Here is a 13695-nt window from a genome sequence, read left to right on the forward strand (position 1 = left end):
AGAACAGGCTCTTTGGAATCTAAAGACATGTTTCCTACATGACTCCACACATCTAGGTGAAAAATAAATTAAATAAATAAATAGATAGATAGATAGATAGATAGATAGATAGATAGATAGATAGATAGAAATAAAATGAAATGTCTAAGTATCTGAGTGTGCCATTCATTCATTCATTCGGCCAGTATTTATAAAGTATTTACATTGTGCCAAGCTCTGCAATAGACTATTGTAGACTTTCTCAGTGAGGGCTTTATGTTAAAATTAAACCTTAATATCCTGGGCATCTTTACATGTAATGAATTAATTTACTTTCTATGCATATAGTATAGTTTAGTTATATATGCATATAGTATAGTATAGTTATATATCATCCCTGAAAAATTTGAGAAAACAGTCACTCAAATAATTTTTTTGCTCTGTGGTTCAGATGACAAATTCCAAATACGAAAGGCTGCATGTATAGAAGATGACAAACAAAACATTAGACTTGTCTTTTAGAACAATATTGTCTAATAAAATTTTCTCAATGATGGAACTGTTTTTTATTTGTGCTGTTTAGGAGTGTGGCCACTAGTCATATGTGGCTCTTGGATTAAGATGTGGCCAGTGTACCTGAAAAATTGAATTTTTAATTTTATTTACTATTATTAATTTAAATTGGAGTAGCCACATATGGCAAGTGGCTGCCCTATTGGACAAAGCAGCTCTAGAATTGCATATTCAAATGGAGAAGACTGTAGCATAAGTTATCATAAGCTAGGTGATAACTGCTAACATGAGGTAAACACAGAATGCTGTGAAAGCACCTATGAGATAAGCTAGTCTTAAGGGTAATGGCAAGATGGTTGAGGCGAAGACTTCCAAGAGAAAAAGACTTGTGGAATGAGAACTGAAGGACAAGAGATGCAATCTTAAAGGGATAGTGGACAGAGTACTAAGCAGAAAGTTTAGATGTATTAGAAAATGCAAAGATAAAGAGAATATTAAGAAATGGTGACGATGCATGGAAAGAATGTAGAAGAGCAGTGGGAAAGAAGTCCTTGATTTTGAGATATTGGGCCAGGATCCAGTATAGGAAAGGCTTTAGGTGTAATGATATTTTAAGGGTAATGGGAAGCCAATGAAAAGTTTGAACCTGTGAATGATATAATCATATTTGTGGTTTAGAGAGATTTCCCTGGTGGCCACTTGGCAGTGAGGAGGGGAAAACTGGAGGCATGATGCAGTAGTCCAGATGAGAAATGAGGATTGTCTTAACTGTAGTCACATATAAAGTGGAGAGAAATAGACATATTTGAAAACAGAAAAAAGAAAAAAATCAAAAGAATTTACCTGATTGACTGCCCATGACAGGTGAAAAGAGAAAAGACAAGGATCCCACCTTGGTTTCTGACTTGGGTAGATAATAGTTATATTTATTAAAAGGCAACATGTGATCATTTAGAAACAGTCTCTAAATTAAAAATTTCCCATTATATTAGATTATTTGCTGCTCATGGATCCTGAAGCTAGCTTTGATATACACTAGTGAAAACAAATTATGATAGTATATTCTTCCAAGGAATCAACACAAATTCACAGTTGATGCAATATTGCTTTTATTGAGGGTTCAGAGGACATATGACAAATCTCATAAAATGTCAACAAAGTCACATTTTGTGCTTAGCTACTCTTTAAAAAAACCTGTTTATTTATAAACTCATTTAATGAGAACTGTATGAGATACAGCCAATAATCATTTTGAAAAGAGAATAACCTGAGCCATGAGGACGTCTAAGTCTGACAATACCAAATTTACAACAGACAAATATTCAGATACTTCCAAACATCTAGATATTTGTCCTTAAGCAGACTCAGCTTAATTCCTTCAAGACATACTTCATTTTGAGTCTCTGTGTTATCCAGCTAACTACTTTATTAATCATTACTAAATACCAACTGAATGCAAAGGGGCTGGTAAAGAAGAGTAAGATTTCCTCAGTTTTAGCTTTTTAAGACTGAAGTATTCTTGAGTTAGTTACATGGATAAGTGAGGATTAAAATAGCAAATAATCATTGATCTATTTAAGAACATAAGGACTACTGAAACAGTCATATATAAATATTTATGCAGAAGCACTTATAAATATATACTGTGCACAAAAATGGTTAATAAAATACCCATTATAAGTTTTGATTTGTTCAGGTGAACTAAGAAATCCAAATAACGTAAGCATATCATTGAGGACATTGTACACATAACTTGGACCATTATGTGTTCTTTGAGGATGGAACACTGACAATTTCTGTATCTAAAGATGTTGGTTCATAGCTAGCTATTTTTCACATTAACATGGGAAGCCAAAGAGGTGCAAAATTGAAGCAATCTACTAGGTACAATGCTCCCAGATCAGATAAAATGTTCTCATTGATCAAATTCAAGTTCATACTTCATTTAGGCAGGGTGGAATAATTGAAGAGCCTCTGATATTAGACTGGACGGCCTGGTTTCTGTACCTAGCTCTGCCACACTTCTGTAAGTGCTCTTCTGTAAGTCACTCTAATTTTATGGATTTATTTTATTTGTAGAAAAGAACATTGCAATAGATGACCTTTAATCTCCCCTACCTCCTCTTTTTTTTCTTTTCAAGGATTTGCAATTTCGAGCAGACCAAAGTAGAGAATCTCAACAGCTTGGCAAAAAACAAACAAACAAACAAAAACCGCGAAATTTCTGATAAGCTCTCTTCCCCAATATTTTAAATTTTCTATCACAAAAATACATTCTAGCATTCAAGTGTAATTTAACCAGAAAACTGAAAAATTAGAGGGAATAATTAAATGAATAGAAGAAGTGATAATATGTGACATTGATTGCAATATTGCGACTTACAGCTTTAGATCATGAGCTTTACAACTGCAATTCTGAATGTGAACCCTGTTTATGGCAATTTGGCAAGTTACCTTATCTTACTAAACTTCAGGTTTTTTTATTTATAAAATGGGAATAATTATACTTATTTTGCAGTTTAAGTGAGTTAATATAGAAAATGCTTAATATATAATGAGAATTCAATAAGTACCAATTGTTATTAGGTCAACAGAAAAATTATAAGTTTTCATATTATTACCAGTCACTTGCTTTAATGGCAAGGAAATACAATAATTCTAGGTGGCATCTGGGATGGGAGAAGGGAAGTATATGTGTAAAGTCTTTACCATATATGTATATATACATTGGCATTAAATGTCTGGAGTGAAGTCAACTTGATGTGTGTATTTGTAATTCCCTAAACTCGCCAGGTAGATTACTTCTTCTATGGTCTTGCTCACACAATACTGCATCTATCTAAAAAAACACTATTTCCTCCTTCCTTTCCATTTATGGCAATTTATCTAAATCGTTAACATCCTTTAAGATTCATAAGATTATAAGATTTATAATTTCTTCCTTAGGGGAATTTTTTCCCTAAACAGACAAGTTCTGCCCAGCTTATGGTGACCTCCCCCAACTACCATGTTTATATCATTTGTTTTGTTTGAGTTTTGGTCTTATTTATTGACCAAATTTGTTAGTTATTTTTTCAAAGGTTTATGTACCTATGTCTAACTAGACTTAAACTCTTCAGAGGCACTGACCACATCTCACAGAATCTAGCTTGCTTAATAAAAAGAACAGTTCATTGGTTGGTATCAGGTGGGATAATGTGGTATTACTACTCTGCATTAAGACTTTCCGCCATTATTTTATCTTTTGGTTTGCCTCTGACTACTTTATTATTTCAAGAACACTTTACAGTATTTAGGTCACTCTTAAGATCAAACTCTGTGTGTGGTTAAATCAATCTACTTATAGCATTAATTTTGTTCCTCAGAACATTAACACATTTGTACAATTTTCTATTTTAAAAATTGGTACATTAATAAGCATATTTATACTAGGAAGAATTTTTTTAAATGAATGTCACACTGAATTTAAATACAAACAGGAATACAATGAGGAAGGGAAAGTCCTTGGCTCATTAAAAATTTGGATGTCATTAAGTTTTTTAGTTTCTTGAAAAAATTGCCTCTTGTTCTGAGAATTCTATGGGCTGAAACTGCACCATTTGGCTGTGTTGCTGAGCAGGAGAAGTATCTTCAGGTGATCTTTGTTTCAACTTCAGAGCTGGCTTGAGCATCCACTGGTGCAGCACTCTCTGCGGTTTTTGGCCTTTCATTGGAGAGACATTCCTGAGGGGGAGTAGCTATAGAATCAGCTGAAAGGAACATCAATACAACTAAAAAAATAACAGAACATGTCACAGAAAGTTATCACATTGACTCTTTAATAAAAAATAAATAAATGTAATGATGCTTTGACGCCACGCTATTTCTAACTACAACTGAAATGCTGCATCACCGGAAAAATGTAGCCCTTTCTCATTGTTCACTTTGCTCAAGAATCAGTGGAGCAACAGCGTTGCTTGAATGTGTGTGAGGGCACCATGCTAACCACTCTGGGAGAAAATGCTCCATAAGACGGATTTATCCAACAGGCAATTTGCTGAAATAGGACACATAGGAAAACAACAAAAGAACACAGAACATTAAGGACACTTTCAAATATCTGAAGACTAAATGCAAAATAAAATAATTGTGGATACATAACTGCTTAACAATGCAAGAGTGAATGAAGTCACTAGAATTGTTAGGAATTAATGTCAATTCCTTGTATTTGTATTTCTAGTATCTGCTCAGAGCATGACACATGGTATTCAATGAAAGAAAGAACAAAAGGAAGGAAGGAAGGAAGGAAGGAAGGAAGGAAGGAAGGAAGGAAGGGAGGGAGAGGGAGGAAAAAAAAGGACGGAAGGGAGGAAAAAAGGAAGGGAGGAATTGAGAAAGGGAGAAAGAAAAGAGATAAATAAAGGAAAAACGAGAGAAAGAAAGAAAGAAAAGAAAGATTTCTTAAATATAGAAGAAGCGAAGGGATAGCATGTGTGAGCATGTTCAAAGACCTGGGAGCCAGGGAAAGCAGTTCTGCTTAATTCAAGAAGAGATTATATATTCGAGTGGCTTTAGAAAATGGGGCAGGGCAAATTTCAGGAGTTTTCGAACATATTAAGATTTAATTTGGGAAGTGTGGTGTGTTACTGTAACTACTGTAGGCTTTTGAAGGGAATATTAGCATAATTCAAATAAATCAAGTGGAAAGGGAAACGTGAAAGTCAAAGGCATCAACCCAATGGGAAAAACCAAACCATACAGCAAGATATTAAATAAAGGCTTAAGGATTAAAGAATATGTATGACCTTAAAATAGAAAGGCAGGTTATTGCCTGTGTTTCTTCTATGTTAATATTGAAGGAAATGGGCTTAGAACTCAGATCAAGAATTTCCTTCTCTCACTGTGTAGCTTTTTTCATTCTTCAGCTGTTCCTCTTTTCTGTCACTGCTTTACTAAAATTGAACTTCAGTCCTTACTATTTTAGCATCAAGCCAAAAATATGTTCATAAATACAGTACCTGGAGGTAGAATCAAATATAACTTTAAGGGGCAACTGTTGGTACAAACAAACTTTGGATTTAAGAGTCCTGGAGTTGTTCTTGCACCTCTATTTTAGAATAGCTTCAAAAATTCTTAGAGCTGTAAAAGAATTTAGGGACCAACTAATACTAATCCAACCCACTCATTTTACAGATAAGGATATTTGAGCTGTATTAATGTTTCTTTTATCATACAAAAGTTGTTATGAATGAAATATACTTTGCAGGTGGATTTTAATTTAACTAAACGTTTTATTGTCAGCCTCTTCATTAAGCTAGCACAATGAAGATGCATAATGAGTTAGGTACACCAAAACAGATATGCTACCACATATCACTGCTTTCTGCCCTGAACACTTTGAATACATTAAAGACATTGGCTCTCTACATGGCAGGCATAATAAATTTTCTCCCCTAAAACCTGTAAGATAACCTAGTGTTAAATATTGTTAATCGGTATTTTTAACTGATTAACTGATCTTGGATGAGTAATTAAATGTACATCTCACAGATTTTAGAATTCATTATTTCATGAACATAGAGGAGGAGGGTGAATGCTAAGCTTTCACTACATGTATGTAAGACTCATTTGTAAATAAATGAACATGCTATTGTGTTAAGGAAAGATGTTTCACACAACTTTTTGGTGACTCCTTTGGTTAGCTTAATAATAAAGTCCTTATACACAAGAGCAGATAAAAAGTAAACCAATGTATTGCTTTGTGTATCACAGATATAGCCCACACAAAATGTCGCTTTTATAATATAGGCCCTGTCTTTAAAATGAATTTGATAAATAAATAGTATAAATAAATGAACCACCACATTCGAAGTGTCTATTACGAGTCAAATGTTTAACAAATCAGCTTTTTGGGAGGCTTATGCCTACTTAATGAGAATGAATAATATCTTGTATCATCTCAACATGAGCCTCCATTGGAATCCTTTTTGTCTCCTGAATATATAAGCATAAATTAGGACCTTTGCATTGCCTTGCTCAGGGTCCCTCTGTGATCTGATTGTGATGATTCTTGGAATTTGCATCGAGGTGAATCTTTACCTATTGAGCACATAGCAGGTGCCAATTGCCAGGCTGACCAATCAACTCAGTGTTGCCCTTAATAGCTAGCTCTTCAAGGGTCAGCTTCTTGGAAAGAGAGTCTCCAGTCCAAGGATACAGCATATTTAGACACCAAAAGAGAAGCTGATGTTACTCCACATGTGATCTAAGGCAGAGTGTCAGTTATTCATCATGTGTCATGCAAGATGGAGGAAAAATAGAAGTTGTTTATTATGGCTATGACTTTGATTACTATGATTAATTTAAAAATATTATCTCTGCCTAAGGCCATTTCCCTGGTATTTTATCTTATTATTCTAATAAAGAAAATGAATTTCTTATGAATAATATTTACTATCCAAATCTGATCCATTACTTCAAGTTATCCATAGTTAGGGTGAAGATTAAATCAGGAAAGATTAGCAGATATTTTACAAATATTTTACAAACCACAATGATACCCCTTTTAGAGATCATTAACTGCCAACATCTAGGTTACACACATTCATTCTTGAATGAGAACACGTACCATACAGTTCTTTTATTCTTATATTAATTAAAAAGAAAAAAAATTTAAAGCTGACTTTAAAAACATTCTACTCAGGAGCCATTTCAAATGACGAGAAACGCCAAAGGAAAAAAAATCTCAAGTAGGCAACATGTAAAACAACACACAACTATATGCACATTAGTATAATTACACATTGCAAATTATATCGGATGTATCTAATATCTAATTTTTTGAAAGCTGATTCCACTTGAGATTTCAATAACAGCATCAACATTTTGCAGGTGGCTCCTTCTGTATGGTATCCAAAGGGAATTATTCCTCTAATGTGCTTACAATCCTCAAGAAAAAGCTGAAGCTCTCCCTTAAAGGACAAATGAACAATGAACATTGGGACTATTACCTTGATAGATAAAGAGGGGGGTGGGAGAGATCCGCCAAATATAATATTCCGCATGGTAATTTATTGTTCCTTCTGTGTGTAGTATGCTTATTTGCTTCAAGCAATAAGAAACAAACTTAAACACAAGCCTCATCATAAACTGTGGAAGGGACTTCATATATATTCCGAGGTAATGATATGAAAAGCTAAGGGGCTGACAATTTTTTAGATGATTTTATAGATCAACTGATAATAGAGAAATGTGCAAGTGAATGGCAGATTATATCTTTGATTGAAGAGAGTTCTACATTAAATTCCGTTCTTATAAAACATATGATTAATTTGCCCTAAAGAGGATACCAGATCAAAGCTCCATTTTGAAGAATAGGCTTTTGTTCTTATCTTTTGGTTTGAATCAACCAATCATCAAATAACCAAATATATATTTGTGATCCTGGAAAATGGAGCACATTATTCAAGTTGATTGGATCCATTTTCTTGATTCTTCCATAAAGATCTTTCTGCTAATTAGTCAGGGTTACTATAGAATTATTTAATTATCTGCACTTTTGTGCAATGAAATATGTTGTCATATCACATACTTTATCATGCTGTTGCTGTTCACACTTAATGATGCCTCCATAGTTAGCAGTTTCCTTTGTTCTGCTCAGTAAGTGGTTTTAGAAAGAGGGTGGGCCAGGAAGGAGCCCGGGGTTTGTAAAATAAAATCATGCATTCCTGGTGCTCATGCAAAACTTTATGTATTTACATGAATTCCTTTTTGGAAATTAAGTTGCAATTCCATTTGGAATAAGCTAAGAGGCACATGCGGTGACTTCGAATGCAGCCAAAGGGATATGACTACACCTTGAACATCTCTCCGGTGTATTTCCACAGCAGTGCAATGGTAAAATGACAATTTAATTTTTTTTTAATCAGCAAGGAATGTCTTTAACAAGGAAGAAGTATATTATGATAATTACTCCGAATGGTCGCATCTTTGAGCTTTACTAATTAGCATTTATTGCCTGGATTATAGAACAATACATGTGAAACCAAACTGCGATTGCTCTTTTGCGTTAAAAAACTGAAAAAGGCAGTGGAACAAAAAGGCAGTATCATCAGTAGTTGAGTCAGTAGTTTACATCTCCTTGGCAGTGTGCAGAATTACACACTTTTGAAATATACAAATGTGGTGCTCAATATATTTGACCCATTCATTTTTTTTTGTTGTTGTTAGGTACATATCTACATATGATATCATAGTCATGGGAGACTAATGAGAGGAGAAACGTTTTTGTTATGATGTCATTTGAGAACAATTTTATTCATCATGGCAGTTTAAGAATAAAGAGCATAAAACCCATAGTTTCATAAAAATATGAATTTTTCTGTGGAAATATTTACTTAAAAATGAAACAAAAGACTCAGTTCTTAGGGAATAAAATTTTACATTCACCTCCCCACTTTCTCTTAGGAGGACTACAGTTGAAAATAATTGAGAAAAGGCAATTTGTTTCTTGCTTAAAAGCCTTTTTTCATTAGGCATTTGTAATAAAACAAATTCTGAAATTAGAAAAAAATAGATATTAATCAACAGATCAACATCAGTCACGTAAATAAATGCCACTCTTATAATCTGGCAACTAAAATTCCTAAATAACCTGGTAGGTAGAGAGAAAGAGAGGAAAAATTAACCATTCATCATTCTTGCTGCAGTCTCACCATTTTCCCCACACCTCATTACAGCAAATGAAGAGAAAAGAACGTCATAAAATAGAAAGCCAGAACCAAATACAGTCACTAGTCTTTCTAATACCTTTATGGATTCCCTACCCTGATCCCTTTTAGTTTGAAAGAATAAGTTTGAGTAAATCTGTGAGGAGATTAAACAGGCTGGTGATAAAAATTAATTCTGCTGAATGAGCAAGTGCATTTGGATCGCAGAGATGCAAATAAGATAATACTTTTCTTTTCCTTTGACATACCAAGCGGATTAGTTTAGAATGCTAAATTTGATTTTATTAGAATATATTAGCAGTGTTTTAATTAATACCAATCAAACATTTTCTTTCCCTGGGGCTTGATGTGTTCTTAATGCTTTCTAAATCATCTGTCTCTTATCCATCAGCTGCCCCCAGCACCACCAAATTGCCAAAGCCTTTGTTACATTCTTCATAATTTTATTGTATTCAACAGAAAACTATGAGCTGTGTCCCTAAAGGTGTCTTGCCCATAAAATTAGTTCCCAGGTGCTGGATTTAAAATGAGCACTTTTCATTAGTACAGTTGTTTTTTTAAAAATAGGATTAGAGTCTCAAAAATAAACATCTTCTGTGTTTTTTTTTTGGTGAAAAATGCTGCAAAAGGAGTTTTGGCTGGTTCGTATAACTTGGCTTTATTCTCTCTAGAGCTTCTAGAGCTGTTAAATTTCCAATAGCATTGGTTTTGAGCTGGTACTTCTTAGGAAACAGAGGCAAAAAAAAGGAATAAAAAAAGAAGAGGGTGGGGGAATCTAGTTAAAAATACTGTGAACCAGTATGCCCTGTGAACTGAATTGTAACTGTGTGTTCCAAGGAGGTGCTGCATTGCATTTCACTCATTATCCCCTCCTTTTCTCTCAGCTTCCTGTCCTTCTGTGTCCAAAAGCTCCAGTTCACTTCTTTCTCTTTTCTTCCCGCAATAGCCCCCCTCCAAATTCCCCGCCTTATTTTTTTTTTTTTTATCTGCCAAGCTGGATTTGCACTTTTAAAGATCAGTATCAATAATGCCCTGCTTGTTTCGGTTGCACTCTCCCTTTAAAAGACAGCCCCCTCTAATTGATGCGTCTGGGCTAGTCTAGACTGGTAGTGATTGAACCAACCACCAATTATGTTATTCATTTCACTGAACTTCACTGATGGGCTTGGTGAAGAAGGGGTGTTGAGAAACCTACCCTAACACTGAAGCAGTTCCCTGCTGAAATATAAAATCTTGTGTTGTTATGCACTTCTAAATGCCTGTGTGATCCAAAAGCAACCTCAGAACATGAAAAATTTACTTGAAAACATGTAAAAACCCAGAAGAATGCTTTGGAATACAAACTGTACCACTTGTATTAAATTTCTCTCCTGTTATAACTTAAAATCACAGAAGAATTATATCTAACATGTTTTTATTGACCCATGAATATTTTCAAAAAATTAACTGCAGATATTTTTGACTCGAAAAGTACCAAATGTTTTACAAATATTTGATATAAATCATAAAATAATATATATCCATAAGTTAAATAGATGCCTTTCCATAATTTTCAAATACCTATGCATACACATCAGCTAAGATGGGGAAAAATCATTAATCCTGTCTATAAACATCAAAAGATGACTAGAAAAGCAAATAATTCTTTTCTTTGAAGTACGTTCAGACTATCAAAGGCTGGAAAGTAATATTTAAATACTATAACTATACAAGAGGTTTCAACAAAAGGTATAGTGCAATTGTTGCACAGTTCATCTGCTCAATTCAGTTTTCTGATACAAAATGGTTTCTTGACTATGATTTGGAATCAATGACTAAAATTGCAATGGACACTTAAAAAAAACAGGGAAATAAGTCTCCTTAACTTTAGACTACATGCAAAAAACTAAATTACAACCAATATAAAGTCTTTAAATGAAGAAAGCATTTGCATTTAAAGTCGGGACCAATTTAGGTATTTTCCAAAAATAAAAGACAAATGTTGACCCAAGAATACTAAAATTATTTAAACGAAATTGTATATTGGAATTTTTCACAACAAAGGAAAGGCAAATTAATGTTTCTTTTCTCCAACTATGAGACAGATCTAAATCAGTGAAATTATTATCACAAAAAGTTAAATTTTCAGAAAACTACAAACTATGCAATGCTAACGGTGACCTTAAGAGAAGATAATTTTAAATATATAGTTTGGTGTTATAAATAACTACGGTGGATTAAATTTAAATACTGATGAATGTTTTTTTTTTCCAATTTTTAAATGAAGGATAATAGGCATAGATTACTCCTAAAGGATACAATATAGTGTGTATGTTGTTATATCTTTCTTTTTCTATATGTATATAATATGTATACATAATGTATTTCCAATCCCTCTTACTTTTAAACTCATCTTGTATAGTATTTTAAAATAGATGCCAAGCAAAGAGGATATATCTTTCCTTTTATTTTATTTTATTTTATTTTTTAAGATATTGAAATACAAATTTAGTCTTTATTAATGCCATAAACTCCATCCTTCATATAGCATAGCAAGAGTAGAATTTTTAGCCTATTGATTTTTTAGCCAAAACTACCGGTTGACCGCATCTGTGTCTGTGTGTTCGCTGTCTACCATATATGATACACATGTATGCGCACTGAATATATAGTAAGTCCACATGCCTATTTTAATCAGGCATAATTTTAAGATTAACCGTTGAGTTTAAAAGTTGGAGGCATGAGGCATGCTGGGACTTCTGCTGATAACGTTCTGAGGTCAAGCACCAGGTACTGAGCTGTTCTTGTTACGCTCGGATAGTACTGCGTGTTGCTCTCAAGGAACAGACCATGGTAGATGAGTTCCATAAGCCTCAAGCATCAATAATATGCATGCACACACATAGCAGCCAACACGCTATTATAACAGAATATATGCCTAGTTTAACAGAAACCCAAGAGCTGCCACTTTCTGGTCACCTGATCTCATCTAACAATGAAAACCTCAGATATGCACTCAATCACTTCAGACCAACTTTCTTTTCTTTTGTTTTTCCTTTAAAGAAAAAAGTTCCACCAAATTTCCAGGATGCTAAAGCACTACTCGCAGCTCCCAAGAGCCTAACCCGTGGATTTAAACGGTAAACATCACAAGTTAGGGTCTCAGGGATTGAGAGGAGCGCAACAAATTGTTCTTTCTTGAGACAAAACAAAGCAAAATAAGAATGACAAGCAATTCTGTTCGAGCTTCATGACTGAAGGCAACAAACAGGTGGCAGGATATTTACCCCTCGTTCTTCCAGCGCCCTTAGTTTGCAAAATTTAGATTCCACTTAAATGGAATACATACATACACATATAAGCAATATCTGTGGGCGCATATACATACCTGGACATACAATCGCGAGTATACCAGAGAAAACTCTTTGAAGCTTTGGGCAAAATTGCTTACTAAAATAGAAAATAATATAAATAGGCTCAGAAATGCCCATGTTTTTAAGACCATGGTCTACAATAAGGATTAAGTGTCTCTTCAAAGCTTTAATTTACAACTAGCACAACTAGACTATAAAAAAATATATAAGGAATCTCTTTCTCTCTGGACAAGCATGCCACATGCAAAATCATAGAGATCGGATTTTTAGAAGGAGAAGACCAAGAGGTAGGATATGGAGGTTGTGAGAGTAAAAATACGAATAGCGTTTTTAAACTCACCCATTGGAAGTGGAGCAGGGCTGCAGCCTCTTGTCGCACCATTCGGAGCAAGGGGGGAAATGTGAGCTCTCAGTGCGCTAGCCTGGGAGAGGTGTTTCAATAGAGGACGGAGAACTGGGCGGGGAGGGGGAGGCGGGGGCAGAAGCGATACACCAAATCTAGAGACTGTAACTCTGTAGTTTATGCTTTGACGAGAAAGAAAAAAAAAAAAAAAAAGCTATTTTGGTGGGAGTAGAGGAAGGGGCTGGGACTGATCAAATTTTGAAAATACTCAGTTAAAATTTTTTTGAAAATTAGAGAATTAGAAATCTTCCCAGAGCTGCCTTAAATAAACATGTTCTTCTTTTTTTTTTCTTTCGCGTGCACTTCGCCAGTCGTGCAAACAGGGCCTCCTGTGCATCAGCTGCTTGGCTGCAGCCAAGGCCAAGTCACCGGAGCCAGCACCAGGCTGTCATTTGGTAGACTCAAAGTGGAAAGGGTGGGTGCAAGCTGGGGAGACACAGCTCCCCCGCCCCACTCCTGCCGCGGACTCTTTGAAGCATTTTGACAATATTTCGGCAGAATCTGAAGCATATTTCCCCTCCATCTTCGCAGACAGCTTTTGATTCTGTACCTGAAAGCAGTTTTTCCCCATTTGCCTGAAAGCTGAGCTCTCCTATGCGAAGTTGGCTCCTCTGCCGCCTCCAAAAATGAAACGAAAGGGAGGGTAAGTGAGTGGGAGGATGACTCTTTAATTTTTTTCCTTCCCCTTTTCTTTCCTTCCTTCCTTCCTTCCTTCCTTCCTTCCTTCCTTCCTTCCTTC

At 34.8% G+C, this 13695-nt stretch overlaps 1 long non-coding RNA gene across 3 annotated transcripts in view; it reads right to left on the minus strand.

Moving 5' to 3' along the window:
• Nucleotides 1-1577: 1577 nt before the first annotated feature.
• Nucleotides 1578-13695, minus strand: part of LOC112473511 — a 12698-nt gene continuing 580 nt past the window's right edge. The window contains exons 2-4 of one of the 3 annotated variants that reach the window (XR_003044037.1): nucleotides 13507-13574; nucleotides 12894-13078; nucleotides 1578-4262 (exon numbers count right to left, since the gene is read on the minus strand). This is a non-coding gene — a long non-coding RNA (uncharacterized LOC112473511). Of the gene's footprint in view, nucleotides 4263-12893; nucleotides 13690-13695 lie in introns of those variants that run through there. The other 2 variants (XR_003044036.1, XR_003044035.1) reach the window with 2 other exon arrangements.

This window comes from Pteropus alecto, unplaced genomic scaffold (assembly GCF_000325575.1).
Source record: "Pteropus alecto unplaced genomic scaffold, ASM32557v1 scaffold479, whole genome shotgun sequence".
NCBI classification, from domain to species: domain Eukaryota; kingdom Metazoa; phylum Chordata; class Mammalia; order Chiroptera; family Pteropodidae; genus Pteropus; species Pteropus alecto.